Here is a 15,108-nt window from a genome sequence, read left to right as displayed (position 1 = left end):
CACGATATTGAACGATGCGATGCGATGCGATGCGATCCGATTCGATTTCCCATAGGAAACAATGTTAAATGGCTCAATTTAGCCAAATTATCATAGGAACAATAGTAAATGGGCCAAAAACACCCCTGAACATTGAAATGTCCCCCCAAAAGTAGTTGACGCCACCCCGCCATCAACGTGAACCCGAAGCGTGGCGAGCGCAGCGAGCCCGCGAGGGGCGGCGGTACGCGTCCTCCGACCTTTTCATGCCCTACTATCCACTAGGGCGTGGAGTGAGAATAGAATAGTGTGGCGAGCGCAGCGAGCCACCGAGCCCGAAGCGTGGCGAGCGCAGCGAGGGGACGCGGATACCTTCACAGTTATACGCGTCCCCTCGCGGGCTTCCCAGGTGTCCATGGCGACGCGGACACCTGGGAAGCCCGCAAAGGGACGCGTTTACCTGTGAAGGTATCCGCGTCCCCTCGCGGGGCTCGCTGCGCTCGCCACGCTTCGGGCTCGGTGGCTCGCTGCGCTCGCCACACTATTCTATTCTCACTCCACGCCCTAGTGGATAGTAGGGCATGAAAAGGTCGGAGGACGCGTACCGCCGCCCCTCGCGGGCTCGCTGCGCTCGCCACGCTTCGGGTTCACGTTGATGGCGGGGTGGCGTCAACTACTTTTGGGGGGACATTTCAATGTTCAGGGGTGTTTTTGGCCCATTTACTATTGTTCCTATGATAATTTGGCTAAATTGAGCCATTTAACATTGTTTCCTATGGGAAATCGAATCGGATCGCATCGCATCGCATCGCATCGTTCAATATCGTGTATGTGTACGATGCGATCAGATTTCTCTACGGAGAATAGCATGGTGCGCAATTAACTTAGTGGGCGCCCAGATAGGAAACAAGTACCGTGCACTATTACCCAATTTTTCATCTATGATGACCCCTACAGCAGAATTCCCTATTCCCTATAATAACTCCCATTTAGCCTATAATTAGCTTGTTAATTTTTGTTCCCATAATGAATTACTTTACATTTATCAAAGTTAAACCACATTTTCCACCTTTTTGCCCTCCTTTTCAGTTTAATTAAATCACTTTGTAGTACATCCATATCCTCTTCTCAGTTAATTTCCTTACTCAATTTTGTGTCGTCCGCAAATATTGCACTCTTACTCTCTCTGTCACTACCTATATCATTAATGCATTCAACAAGGCGGGTCCCTATATATTTCCATTTAATATTTTAACTGGTATAAGTATATGAACATTTTTAGTCTTTAATCTGCAGCGAGTGTTTATAGTTTGATGTACCGAAGTTTTAATTGCAGTTGTTATATGATTTTTTGTTTTAATATTTCGCACTTAAAATGAGCCACTTCACATTCTTTCTTTCAATATTTAATTATGTGCATTAAAGAAATAATTTTACAACGTAATTCTACACAAATGTTATAAATGTAGTCTGGGACTATTGTTGTAAAATATAATATTTGCGAAAATTTACAACATTGGGATCCAAGAGAGAACAATGGCAATACACAATTGAATTGCTGAAAATTACTTTTAATCAAGCAAAGTTAAAATGTTTATTCCTTTAACAGGGTTTCAATCTTTTTTAAGTGTGTAGGAACCGATTGTTGTATTAAAACAACCAGTTTTTGTGGTTTGTCTGGATTCATGGCAGAGCCCAAAGTATAGTTATGGCTGGAGGATGTGTGGAGGAAACAAAGTTATTCACAAGGAATAATCAGGCGCCTGATATAGAGCTGGGTCTCCAAATAAAAGCAGCTGCTCAGATGTGGGGGTAGTCACTCCCCACTTTATTGAAAACAGAAAAGAAACGACACGCACTAGGCGAGTCGAGCAGCGCTTAACACAATGAATACTACCACTGGGTAAAAAGGTAACAATTTTTACTGTTAAAAATGTATACAAATAATACAATAATATAAATGAAAAAAGTTTAAGGTGGGGAAATAAACGTAAATTGGAATTAATGCAACCAATAATAAAGAGATAAAATTGAAGAATATGAATCCTCGTCTCAGTGGACACAGCTGTGTAGTGTATAATTCACTTATTGAAGATTGGGTAAGTGCACATTACCAGAATGAACAATGATGTCCCACGGGAGGTGTAACAAAACTGGGAGTCCTCACGATGTAAATGGCCTGGTGGAATGGCCACTGGAGGAAATAATTGAATTCGAATGGAGATAGTCCTCTGATTAAACAGCGAGAGAAGATGTAGATTCTTGGTCTCAGATCGCCGGAGGGTCCAAAACGAAATACCCAGTAGGTGTTGTTATGGTGGGTTCGGCTTCCGTGTCTACAGCGACTCACACTGGTATGGATGTGGTGACCAGGAGTGGGGATGGTAGATGCCATCTACCATCCCCACTGTGGTTTCTTCAATACGGCGGACACCGCGGTCAGCGACTCCTGGTCACCACATCCATACCAGTGTGAGTCGCTGTAGACACGGAAGCCGAACCCACCATAACAACACCTACTGGGTATTTCGTTTTGGACCCTCCGGCGATCTGAGACCAAGAATCTACATCTTCTCTCGCTGTTTAATCAGAGGACTATCTCCATTCGAATTCAATTATTTCCTCCAGTGGCCATTCCACCAGGCCATTTACATCGTGAGGACTCCCAGTTTTGTTACACCTCCCGTGGGACATCATTGTTCATTCTGGTAATGTGCACTTACCCAATCTTCAATAAGTGAATTATACACTACACAGCTGTGTCCACTGAGACGAGGATTCATATTCTTCAATTTTATCTCTTTATTATTGGTTGCATTAATTCCAATTTACGTTTATTTCCCCACCTTAAACTTTTTTCATTTATATTATTGTATTATTTGTATACATTTTTAACAGTAAAAATTGTTACCTTTTTACCCAGTGGTAGTATTCATTGTGTTAAGCGCTGCTCGACTCGCCTAGTGCGTGTCGTTTCTTTGATGTGTGGAGGAAACTGGATGGTCGGAACAGGTTTCTACTCATACAGAAAGGGTTTTTATTGGTCATGTGAACATGATCAGTATATTTACTACAAAGTGTCTAATAATTTATGCTGTAAAAGTCCCAGCAGAATAATAGTGGAGATATTACTGCAGAAATAATTGAAGTGATCTGACGCAGGAAAGAGTACTATAGGAACTCTGGAAGATGCACTCAGGTGGTGGGTTTCACAGCAGCTGGAGCAGAGAATGATGTTAAGTTTCTCAGGAACTGTAGGACACACTAACATATAAAGCAGTGCTTAGAAGACTTATATGTCTGCTACTTTATGATGTGGCATGGGCAGAGCAGGCAGTGTTCAGGAAACAGTTGGTAACACTGCTGCAGGGGTTGGACGGAGATGGCTGGTACTTCAGGAAGTCACACAACTGAGTGGACCCCAAAATGAATATAGGACACAGTAGGTACAGTAGCTGATGTCACTTAGAATGAGCAGAGAGGTGAAGATATGCACACAGGAGGATAGCTGGAAGCAGGCTAGCCGTCAGGAGATGATGCAATGTGAATTGTGCTCAGCTATGAATAGCAAATGATTGAAGTAATACTGCGGAAACTCGAACATGCAACACAATGGGAACAAGCTGGTATTTGTAGTATACAACTACATACAGGAACAGGATAGAAGTTCAGTAGAACAACTAGAGCTGGTACTGTGGAACTTGCAGTTAGGAACAACAAGCTGGTATCAGCAGAAGTTGCACTGGCAATGAGATGTGAGCAAGAAGAAACTTAGATAAGGTGGCCTGACTTCATATTGAACCATTGGTCACGTGCTGCTGATCACAGATGGAATTGGTGGAACAGTGAATCTGAATAATACGGCGTTGGTTCCGGAAGGAATTTATTCTTAGTGCTTGAAACATGTACTGAAACTACAAGTGAACTGCCATGAAGCGGCAGCAACTGGTTCAGAAAAGGATTTTATTAGTCTGGTAACACCCGGGATTATTTACTTATATTCAGTAAGTGGAAAAGAGAGAACCAAACTTTAATACATTTTCTGTTCTACATAAAGGAATGGACCAAAATTTAGCTTTAAGCCAACAAAACGAACTATGGTGATACAAATAAGACAGAGCTTTTAAGTGGCAGGCTCCTGGTGACTTTTCAGCCTCCCAGGTTGCAGCTTAATCTTTAGGTAGCAAATAAAGCTCTTTCCTGTTACTTCATGTAGGAACTCTGAATAAGAGAGAGGAATCTCCCAAGCATTCCCATCCAGCTCACAGCTACTGAAAACCTCAGAGATACTGACCGGCATACAACTATCCAAAAGCTGCTACTAGACATTAAGTTGTGCAGCATAAAAGGTTTTGCTTTATTCCCTCAACAGTCAACGAACGCACAGGCTTCCATTTCTAAACCCCATGTGTAAGTTAAAAGACAAGTAATTACTTGAAGGATTACATACTGTAATGTTACCTTATTGCTTACTCTGGCTAGTCCCCATGTAGTTGATGTTCATGCAAGTCTTCTAACGTCTCTTCGCATGTGCTTGAACATCTTTTATACACAACGTCACCAGTAGCATGTTGGCCAACTTGAGTCAAAGCATTATCATTACATTTTATTTATAATGCACCGCAAGTAGTTTACAGCACTGTACATAGGGCAAACAATACAGGGTATACATAACTAAACGTAACAGTAACTGAAGAACTAAAGCAGAGTACAGGTAACAATTAGCAGCACAATTCTTGGACACAATACAGCTGAGATGTAGGGAAGCAGAGGAGGTGTCTGCATGTTACCAGGGGCAGGTTGTCATTGGTAGAGATGAATCAGCACAAGTGAGAAGAGATGCAGGTATAGATAGTGGCTGAATAAGAGAGCTGTAACTGACATGCATGAAGAGGGCTGTGAGAACAGGAGGGAAAAGGGCCCTGCTCCAAGGAGCTTACTGTCTGGGGCAGTTATTGCTAGCCTTGTTGAAATACACATCCCGGCATGCCCTGCTACAGTTTTGGCCATGCTAAAACTGATGCAGGGCATGCTGGGAAGTGTAGTTACACAATAGCTTGTTTGTCAAGGTTAATCATCACTGGTCTAGGGGGAGGGGTAGACAGGCAACATGAGGTGCAGGCAAGTAGCCCTGGGGGGCAAGAAGTGAGCATGGCAGGGATGGCCAGGACATGAAGTGACAGGGAGGGAAAGCAGCCTTGGTAACAGGTTATGCAGGAGGGTACACTTTAATAAATGGGTGGGTTTTCATGAACATTTGAAGCATTGCAAGGTCGAGGAGAGTCTAATAAATCAAGAAAGATCATTTCAGTGAAGGGAGTAGCATGGGAAAAATCTTGGATACACGCATGGGATGCAGTTACCATGGTAGAGGAGAGGTTGGAGATGCAGGGAGCAGTGCAGTTAGAAAGGGTCTTGTATGTTAGGGTGAGGAGTTTGAAGAGGATTCTGTAGGGGAAATGGTGTAGATTTTCTTGAAGGGGCTTGGAAGAAGTGGAGCAGCAGGAGAGGAAAATAAGTCGATTGGAGGGGAATGAGTTGGTAGCATGGGAGGCCAGTGAGGAAACTGTTGCAGCTGAAACTAACAGGCTTGAGACAAGTCAAGAGTGATACCCAGGCAGCGGAGTTGGGAAATGGGGAGATGACGGTGTTGTCCACAGCCATGGAGATATTGGTGGGCTTGTCCATTTTGAACTTCAGAGAGCGCTTAGACATCCAGGAGGAAATAGCAGAGAGGCAGTTGGATACCTGAGAGAGGACAGAAGAGAAGAGGTCAGGAGAGGCATAATTGCATGTCACCAGCATAGTGGAACTGAAGGCAAAATGTGCTTATGAGCACACCGAGGGAACAAGTGTACAGGGAGAAGAGACGGGGGTCTACAACAGAGCCCTGTAGGACCCAGACAGGGAGTATGGAAGGTGGTTCGGTGGAGCCAGGGACAGACACTGAGAATGAGTAGTTAGTGAGGTAATAGGGACGCCAGGCTATAACAGCGCTGGAGAGGCCAATAGTCTGGAGGGTGTGGAGGAGTAGAGAATGATCCGCAGTGTTGAATGCAACAGAAATATTCAGTAGAGTAAGTTGTGGGAAATGAAACCTGGACTTGATGTAGAGCAGGTAATTGGGGACCAGGGCAGTATCGGTGGAGTGAAGTGGGCAAAAGCCAGACTGGAGGCTAGAGGATGGAATTGCCAGAGAAGTAGCTAGTTAGGTGAATGTTTTTTGAAAACTATGTGAGACAAGAGCGTGTTTGAATGACAGGGTAAATATGCCAGTAGGGAGTGATAGGTTGAACGCAGTGGGGGAAAAGGAGCAAAGAAGATAAGAGGGGAAGAGGTCAAGGAGGTAGGTGGAGGTGGGAGAGGACAGGATGAGGGCATGGACTTTCCTGACTTGTCTGTGGGTAATTGAAAGGAGCACAATGTTGGAAGTCTGGATGGAGAAGATGGTGGAGGCAGCATAGATGCTGAGGAAAGGCAAGTTGAAATAAATACATGATGGACGGTCATATTTTTGGAGGCAAATCAGTTTCTGTGAGGGAGGATGGGAGGGCCGAGGGGTTAAGTAGAGTGTTGAAAGTATCAAAGAGGCGTCAGGGACTGGAGGATTGAGAAGAGTTATTGGAAAAAAAAAAGATGGTACTTATGTAGTATCTGGGCGCCCGATTTTGAAATCGGGTCGGGACCATCGCATCGCATCCGACCAAATCGCATGCGATGCGATCGACCCGATTTTCCATGGGATTCAATGTAAAAATGGTCCTGTTCATTTCCCTACTATCCAAGTGGGCATGGAGTTGGATATAAACCTGTGGTAAGCGAAGCGAGCCACCGAGCCCGAAGCGTGGCGAGCGGACGCAGATTATTTTGGTGGCATCTCTGCGTCCCCTTGCGGGGCTCGCTGCGCTCGCCACGCTTCGGGCTCGGTGGCTCGCTTCGCTCACCACAGGTTTATATCCAACTCCATGCCCACTTGGTTAGTAGGGAAATGAACAAGACCATTTTTACAATGAATCCTATGGAAAATCGGGTCCATCGCATCACATGCGATTTGGTTGCATGCGATGCGATTATCGCATCGCATCTGATTGTATGCCTTAAGTTAAGGCATACAATCAACAAATCGGGTGCCCAGATACTACATAAGTACCAAAAAGATTGTTAAGGGAGAAGGCAGAGCTGTAGGAAGAGAAAATAAATTTGAAATAAGGGAAATCTGCCAGAACAAGTTGTGCTCCAGAGGTGTTTAACAGAACGTGAGCATCTTTGCAGATACCGAGTCAGTTTTTGAGTGCTTCTGTTGGGATTTACAAAGGGGGATAGAGGAGTTGGGGACAACCAAATGAAGTGCAGAGGTGAGGGTGGAATTATAGAAGGAGGCTGTCTGTTTGGCTCATGCCATGGTGGATAGAGGAGAAAGGAGAGTATAGAGTGAGGATAGGATAGTGGGGTGCAGAGCACTGAGATTGTATCTGGTGAAGGTAAATCTGGGTGTGGGGAGGAGGGGGAAGAAAGTAGATAGTGGTCAGAGAGGGGTAAGGTGAGGTGAAGAAGTCAGAAGAACTTAAAAAAGCAAGCAGGTATATCCAATTGAATTAATCAGTGCATAGAGTTTTTAATGGTTAACCTCAGAAAGCACTCTGATATGCCTCCAAGAAGGTTTAGGGGACCCCAATATTGAGGTTTTTTTTTACGATACATTTTTATTAAAATGTTTCTTCATTCTGCCCACATGAAGATTCTTTGCTGGAACTTATGACTTCTGTTCAAATTAGTGCCCTTACAATTGAACAGATAATGAACCTAGCCTTAAACTTTCTTAGAGTTCAAACTCTTTTAAAGCAAAATAATACTGTACATGGTTTTGCTGGAGTCGTAGACCTAAACAGCATAGAATGATGCTATGACTTTAACAAAGACAAATAAAAGTCCTACGAATCTTTTAAAAAACGTGTATACAGTTGATAGCAGACCAAGTTTAATTTCCCTGCAAACCGAAAGAACTATGGAGGGGTAAGTATAATTATATGGGTGCAGGGTGAGTACCCATTATAGTTACTCCAATGCCCCTATCTGAAATTATATTTGATGAAATCCTATGGAATTATTCTTTACAAAAAAACAAAGTTAGGCCATGGCAGATTAAAAATCAGAAAAAGTATTGAATTATGCCATCTAACAGAACCTATATAATGTTAAACACCTTTCATGATCAAAGAGTCAGAAAGAAAACCATTGAGATGTGGGGGACCAAGGTACAGTATGTTTGGAATAAGAAGATGCATAACAGGTCCAAATGGCTTCTTAACTTTGTTAAGAACAGGCACAATGTTGGCAGAAGGAACAATCAGAGTCTGGGATGTAATTTAGGGCCTTATTCTGGTCGATGCGTAATTTTCCGAATTCTTTCGGATGGCGTATTTTAGCCATCTGCGCATGCGTGGGCAACGCTATGCGCATGTGCCACGCAAGGTCTCCGTACTCGTTCTCACTAATACCGTACAGAAAAGTGCACCGCATTCACTCGGGAAATATGGCCGTAATATGGGCGTCATTCGGAAGTACACAGGGGCGTAGTTGCAAAGTGGGCTAAACTGGGCGTAAACATGGGCGTACACGAGGGAGTGCACTAATTCTGGTAGGCGTGCATTCGGACAGAACACCGACTGCAAACGAACCAAAAGGCAGGAAATATGCGGTCTCCATAAGCAAGTATTGCTTTGCGGACACCGCTCGGTCATGCGCTAGGCATTCGGAACGCCCAATCAGTACGCCCGCACCTGAACCAATGTCAGCTGAACACAATACAATCCACTCCTTTACTCATTACTCATTAATTACACTCTTTTCATTGCTTCAATTGGAACCATTGCAGCTTAAATGGACCATTACATAACACCCAAATCTATGCTGAAAGCACGGCTGCATTTTTTACACACATTTACGCTGCCAGCAATGGACAGAACTTGCTATCACTAATATAAATACACATGTCACTTTTACATTCACCAATAACAGCACACATTTGGGGTTAAAAAGAAAAAATTATTACAGTAAGATTTAAAACATAAGATTTTAAAAGCATGTTCTTTGGCACATGCCAAAAATGAAAGTTACCATAACAGGAATTTTAAACCAAAAAAAAAAAATTTCACAAATGTATTCTTTTGCATACATAGCCACAGCAGAATCATTAGGAACACATCAGGTGGCTTCACAAGAAAAGTATAGCACCAACACTTCAAGTACAGCAGACAGTAATGGTAGCCGAAAGAGGGCAACAGGGGAACCAAACAAAACATTCAAACCGAGGGCAAATGTGGGTACCCTGTGCACGGGATTTGGTTGCACACAGGAAGCTGACACACACAGCTAAATGAAAGATTTGGGAAGACATAAGGGTGGAGATTAATGCGGACACAAGTTCATTTGCGGGACTTTTTGGCCGTGGTAGGGCCCTTGCCACGTGCAACAGCTCCACGGCCACGTTGGGATGGTGGGCAGGTGGAGCAGATGATGTTGAAGGGGGGGGATGGTCTTCCCCTTCTGCCAGCAGGGAGTGCTGGTGTTGGAAATGCACCAGAAACGACTGACAATAGGGCCCTATTGGTGGTAACTAGCTCCACCATAAGCTCATTATGGTGGAGGAGGAGGTCATTTTGGCGCAGGGCTTGATCTGCCAACACCTGCAGGCTGGCAGCAATGGCCTGCTGGGTGCCAGCCATGGCCTGCTGGGTGTCAGCAATTGTCTGCTGGCTCCCAGCAATTGCCTGCTGGCTCCCAGCTATTGCCTGCTGGGTGCTGACAATACCCTGCATGACCTCCTCGGTCCTACGCAGCCGCTCTGATGCTAACTCTCCCTGCTGGCGAATCTGCCCAAGCATCTGCACCCACCTGTCCAAATCCTGTGTGGCCGTTGGCTGCTGCTGTTGCACATGGCTGCCACTGGTGGCAGGTGGCACTGACTCCTCCGCCTCCTCAAGAGTTTCACTACCAAACGGTGGGGATGCTGCTGAAAGAGAAACTTACAATTACAACACATTCCTTGAAAATTAGTTCAAACTACTTATGCCATGCAAACAAATTACCTTCTAAATCAGTAGCAAAAACGTCCTCTGGGGCCTCACTATCCATGTTGCTCACCCCCCAGACCTCCTCAATTGCTATGCAGCCCTCAGCCATCTCCTCCAGGGGGGTGAGCTTCAGGCGGCCTGGCATGGGGCCAGCCCCAGAGGTGTGGCTGTGGTCCCACCGTTTGGTCAGTTTCTTCTTGAGGTTGGTTTTGAAGTCATGCCACCTGCAACCAAAGTTTACATATTATTACATGTCACTCCTGACGTTTGATGTAGCATGCATTGGAATCTGCTACAGATTACAACATGTGCTTCATTCCACATAACTTACATTATGTTAAACTATAAAACCAACACTTAGAAGATACATTCACACTCACCCTACTATAAATATAGACTAAGTGACATGGCAATCATGTCTGTTGCTCCTAGCAACGTGACCGACCATTTACCAACTCCATCTAACATCTAATAAAAACATTACTGGTCTTGTTCTGCTCAAATGTAACACACTTGAACTTGCCTCTTCTTCACGTGCTCCGCCTCACGAACTTGTGGAGCTACCGCATTAATCTCCACAGTTATGTCCTCCCAAATCTTCCATCTCCATGTGTGTGTCAACCTCTCCTGTGGACACTCTATCCAATCCCGTGCACGGGGTACCACAGCGCGGGAGAGAGCCAGACAGGCCCAGGAGGAGGCCCAGCTGGAGGCCCAGGAGGTGGTGGCCCAGGAGGTGGAGGTGGAGGCCCAGGAGGTGGAGGTCCAGGAGGTGGAGGGCCAGGTGGAGGTGGAGGAGAAGGAAGCGGGCCAGGTGGAGATGGAGGAGGAGGGCCGCCATGAGGCGGAACACTTCAACTCCACTCCCCCTAGCCACTCACCAACCTCCTCATTCTCCCTTCCTTCCCCACCCATCTACCCTGGTCAGGATGACCCAGCCCTACACCTACCCAACTACCCACCACCCAGCAACGTGGAGCATGAAATGGGTGTGGAGCTGGCAGGCAGTGGTAAGTAGACGTAATGCCTCATTACTGACTTATTTAGGTACAGTTTGTTATGTCGCACAGCTGATTACATTTTGCTTTAATATAGTAAAGACTAGTAAAAACAAATGGATAACAACAGACACACTTTGGGGTTATAGGGCCATGCTGCAAACGTGGAATCTGGAGGCTCATGTAGGTGATGAGTGATTATTTATGGAGGGTCTTTCTATACAAGCACAAATAAAACATAAATGGAGTATGGCCAGGCCTGATTTAAAATGGAGTCACAAGTGGCCAGTTCCCCTGGGCCCGTGTTGTTGCCATGTATTTTTGAAAGCAATTATGTAGGATGGATTTTCCTTAGAAAATGTTTGGTGCATGGAAGAGGATTAGTGCTGCACCTTCACCTATCTGGCAATGTGACAATGATTCATGAAGTAAAGGGTAGAGGGACTAGCCTAGCCTTTTAATGTGGTATGTATGTATGTATGTATGTATCTATCTATCTATCTATCTATCTATCTATCTATCTATCTATCTATCATGCAGTTTAGCATTGAACAGTGACATGCAGGTTTATATGTATGGCAAAATGTGACAAGTTCTAGTGGATGTAGCTTTCTAGTACATTGGTGAGTGTTAAGGCAGGACAAGTGTGAGTGAGGCTCAAGTGTTGTTGTGATTTTGATACATACATTGGCAATGTTATAAGTAACATATTCTGTAGTGTAAGCCACTGTGTGTGTGTGTGTGTGTCACCATCATAGTATTTATTTGAATTTGAAACACTATTGCCTATTTAATTGTGGATATGTATGATTTATCATGCTGTTGGTAGTTAGGATTGAATGTAGGTATCACAATGTGCAATGTCAACCTGAATAGCATACTTTAATGTTGAACCCCCTTTAACATGCCCACAGATGACCAGAGGGAAGAAGGCGAGGGTGTGCGAGGGGCCCTCCTAAGGCTGCGCCAGCACCTGCTCATCCTGGCAGCGGATGTGCAGGACCTCTGTGACCTGCTGCTTTAATTTTTTTTTATATTTTTATGTTGTATTTCAATAAATGTTTATATGAAAGTTAGAAGTGGTCTGTGTGTTTTTGTATCATTTTACAGTATAGGTATAAATAGTGATGTTTATTTATGTAAGGTGCAAAAGGTATATACAGTATATAGATGGGTTTATAGCATACAAGTGCTTGAAAGTGAAGGGTAATGTAAAGATGTACATAGTGTGTTGATGTGTATGTGTGTGTTTGCATTTGAAGAATATTTTTTGATGTAATATGCATACATAACACATGGGCGTAAAGGGGCAAGAAAGAATGTTTTGAACTTTGCATGATGTAAGGGTTAATCTAAAGTGGTAGTAAAGTGTTTAATTATCAATTTGAGAATTAATAGATGACAATTAAAAACAATCCCTTTTTAATGAGGTAGCCTAATTGCATAAGTGTGTCATGTGTGTGATGTACAGTATGAGTTCCGATGATAGTAGTATGTTTTGCGGAAATACACCGCATCGGTGCGTACGGCCAGGTTCCCGTCCGTTCTGACGCGGTAAGAACGTGCAGACGCTGTAACACCGTGCAGAATATGTGAGTGTCCACCGCACACGCAAGGTTTGGATGTCGTCCGTAAACACGCCCTCTTCTTAAAGTGTGAGTCCGTCTGAATGCGGAGGACCGGTGGGCGTTTCTTCGTACCATGTCCGCACAGCGTGGTGTGCGGACCGGTTCGAAAGAATTCAGACATTTACGCACCAACCAGAATAACCTCCTTAGTGTGACTTCCCAATGAACTCACCTGGGATTTAACTTTTTAATAGAGTGAAGATTTTTTTAAACAGCACCTTGCTGGTATTTGTCCCACTCCAGCCAATTGATTGATATACACACGATGAAAATGTAATACTTGCTTCTTGATGCTCTCAGAATAAAAGTGGTGAATTTTAAGGTGAACAGATCTCCATTTCTACTTTTGTGTGAATTTGGAATTTGCTCTCTAATTACCACGCCACCTGGGGAAGTGTTTGAACTCCACCTAGAGAAGCATTTGTTCCCCACCTGGAGTAACATTCAAACACCACTTGAAGAAGCATTTTGTCATGTTTGAAGGTTTTTGTAAATCCAGTCTGGAGGCCCTGATTATTGTAGACCCTGGAGACGGTACTCAGAATAGCCAACTTGAAGTAGTTTTTGTTCATAGGCTTCCTGAACTCATACTGACAAACAGAAGCACAGAGTCTAGCATGTCAGTGGTCTTTGCCAGGGACCTCCGCAAGGGGATTTGGTATTCACGGCTCTATATTTACGGCTCTATGAGGAGTCAGACTGGATTCAGGATTCTGAAGTACTGACACTGGACTAAGGACAAGAATACTTGAAGAGATGCTGAAATACAGAGAGGACTTGAATCAAGACTCTTTATAGATAATGTATTGTATCAAGACTATTGAATGTCATACTGTATCAATGATAATCAGATAAAACCAACAGCACGAACTTGGCAACTGAGTTGACAATTCTGGTAGTCCATGTGGTACTCAGGCACAGATAATTGGATCAACCAAAAGGCTAGTATTAACTCTGACTAGCTGGAAAATATCAATATTACATAATATACAGAGAAGATGACATATGTAATTGAACAAGACAGATAGCACAACTCAAGCTGAGCCAACTGCTCAGGATATCGCACAGGACTGATGGAGCCAATGGTGCTGTAAATAGAATAGCACAGGAATAACTTGCAGGAAATTCCACAGGAGTTCTCTGGAGTCTTGCTGCAATGCTAGGGACAACAAAGAACTGGCAGCCCTACAGACAGCCAACTATATATATTTAAACTGGTAGTCTGTGATTGGCTGCGACTGTCAGCTGATAGATAGTGACCACAGGATTGGCATAGAGATGGATCACATGATGTCAAGCAAAATGGCAGCGCTTAGCACTGTGACATCCACATTCCAGAGTCCCTCAATACTTAGACTCAAGGGGTGACATTCTATGGGATGAGACTTTTTCCCACGTCAGTTTTTCGCCCATTATCGCACTTTTTTCAAATCGCATTTTTGCCTTGGATTCGCATATTTAATGAGGTGCATGTTCCGGCAAGAAAAGTGCGATTGAGTGCGATAATGTGCGAATTTTCGGCATGAAAATGTGCGATTTTTAGGCATGAAAATGTGCGAATTTGAGCTTATGTGCGATTTCGGGTTTGTATTAAAAAAAAAAAATTGCGTGGGGTCCCCCCTCCTGAGCATAACCAGCCCTGGGCTCATTGAGCCGGACCTGGTTCCAAAAATACGGGGGGACAAAAAGTGTAGGGGTCCCCCGTTTTACTTTTCTGTGTGTGTTTTTTTTTGTAACATTCTTTTTACAGGTGGACTACAAGTCCCAGCAGGCCCATTAATGCCCCGCATGCTGGGACTTGTGGTTCTCCAAGTCCCAGCCTGCGGGGGAGGTCTGCTGGGACTTGTAGTTCTCCTGTATAAAGCAATGTTAGGATTGAAATATTTTACACCATCAGGCCGGCGTCCACTGGCCAGGGACGCCGGTGACAGCCCCGGGGTTCAGCCCTGGACGGGTAAAGCCTTGGGGGGGGGCCTTTATTGGGGGGTCCCCACTCCTCCAGGTAACCCATCCAAGGCTGACCAGCCACGGTGCTCATGGTACGGCCGGGGGACCTTGTGTAAAAAGTGTCCCCCCGGCTGTGGCATGACACTGCGGGCTGTTGGAGCCCGATGCTGGTTTAAAAAAATACGGGGGGACCCCCAGATCTTTGTCCCCCGTATTTTTGGAACCAGGACCGGTCCAAGAGTCCGAGGCTGGTTTCAGAAATACGGGGGACCCCTACGCTTTTTGTCCCCCGTATTTTTGGAACCAGGTCCGGCTCAATGAGCCCGGGGGTGGTTATGCTCAGCAGTGGGGACCCCACGCAAAAAAAATTTTTTACCACAGAACCATGCACAGATCTCAATGATCTGTGCAGGGTTCTGGCCAACTCGCATATCAGAACCTGGTCTGATTTTTTGGCAAATTTAAGACACATTTTCCAAATTC

The 15,108-nt window shown here is 44.6% G+C and overlaps 1 protein-coding gene across 2 annotated transcripts in view; it reads left to right on the top strand.

Moving 5' to 3' along the window:
- Window positions 1-15,108, top strand: part of RGS6 (regulator of G protein signaling 6) — a 353,716-nt gene that overhangs the window by 324,563 nt on the left and 14,045 nt on the right. The window lies entirely within an intron of this gene.

This window comes from Crinia signifera, chromosome 12 (genome assembly GCF_055691185.1).
Source record: "Crinia signifera chromosome 12, ASM5569118v1, whole genome shotgun sequence".
Lineage (NCBI taxonomy): Eukaryota > Metazoa > Chordata > Amphibia > Anura > Myobatrachidae > Crinia > Crinia signifera.
Note: the sequence above shows the minus strand (reverse complement) of the source record. Positions and strands in the feature narration are given on the sequence as shown.